Below are 1,167 nucleotides of genomic sequence, written 5' to 3'. Positions count from 1 at the left end.
CCACACACACACACCGCACACTGACACACACACACAAATCTGTCATCATGCACACGGGTGTCGTATCTTGCTCAGGTTGCCGAGAGGGAAGTTAATCTCTTGGAGAAATACACTGAGAAAGAAGTAAACAGGATTAGTAAGGATCGCGTTCCCCCAAAAGTGCTGGGGTATTTTTGTGCTCTTATGGTTTTTGTGCCTGCGCATTTATTTGAGGCTATATTGCCCCGAAGGCCAAGCTGTGTGTTTGCATTAAGTGTGCTCTCGTGTGGAAGACTTTGCTTTGTTTGCACTTTGGTTCATATCTTATGAAAGAATATTCGCCCGTTTAGTCTGCAGTAAGAAAGCCCGTTGTTCAGAAACCTATGGCGCTTACACGACAAAGTTATAATTAAGTCCACAATGCCATTAAGCATATTCACAAACAAAAGCAAATAAAATATTTCGTTTCCCACATTTTTGTCTGACTGGCACATTTTTCTTTTGTGATAACCACCCACCCACCCCACCCCCCCCGTGTCCCTGCTTCATGAAAGTGGTCGTGCCCTGTTTGTTCTACATTAAGCTTGAGTTTGTGAGTCTGAGGTCAAACGTGCAGCACATAACTGTAAAAGTCACTGTCGTCTCCATACGTCCAAAGGAAACGAGTTTTGGGATAACAAGTTTCGTGCTACGTGAAGTGGCGTCTGACATCGTTACGGGTGAGAAAAGTGGTTGCCGACTGTCAAGTGTGATGATAGCGAAGGAGAGCCGAGTGTTGTAATTCCAGTTGTACATCCCAACTGAGAGAAGTAAAGAGATTTTTTGTCGTAGACAGTCCATATCTTAGACAGATTTATGAGGATACGTGTCGTTTTTTGACTTTGTGCCGACGCTGCAGTGGAAGGTTTGGTGCGCTGTAATCGCCTTTTATCACTCCCCAAAACACTTCACGCCATCCTTAACCACAATAACAATCCAAGCAGTCCCCCCCCCCCTTTTTTTTTTTCTCTCCGAAACCACATGGGAACCTCGTACTTGGTGAAATCAAAAAACTGAAAGTAAAATAGAGGAAACAAACCTTTGTTCAAGAACATGTTAAATTTTAAGAGATCCTCACCTACCTTGTTATTAATTGATATCAACGAGTTTCAAGGCAATCAGTAGGATTTCCATATGTCTCCCCCCCCC

At 43.5% G+C, this 1,167-nt stretch overlaps 1 protein-coding gene across 1 annotated transcript in view; it reads left to right on the top strand.

Moving 5' to 3' along the window:
- LOC101859420 (metal transporter CNNM4) overlaps positions 1–1,167 on the top strand; it is a 68,241-nt gene that overhangs the window by 26,516 nt on the left and 40,558 nt on the right. The gene's annotated exons all lie outside the window — the stretch shown is intronic.

Source organism: Aplysia californica, unplaced genomic scaffold (assembly GCF_000002075.1).
Source record: "Aplysia californica isolate F4 #8 unplaced genomic scaffold, AplCal3.0 scaffold00322, whole genome shotgun sequence".
NCBI classification, from domain to species: Eukaryota; Metazoa; Mollusca; class Gastropoda; order Aplysiida; family Aplysiidae; genus Aplysia; species Aplysia californica.
This window is presented reverse-complemented; position numbering and strand designations above follow the sequence as displayed.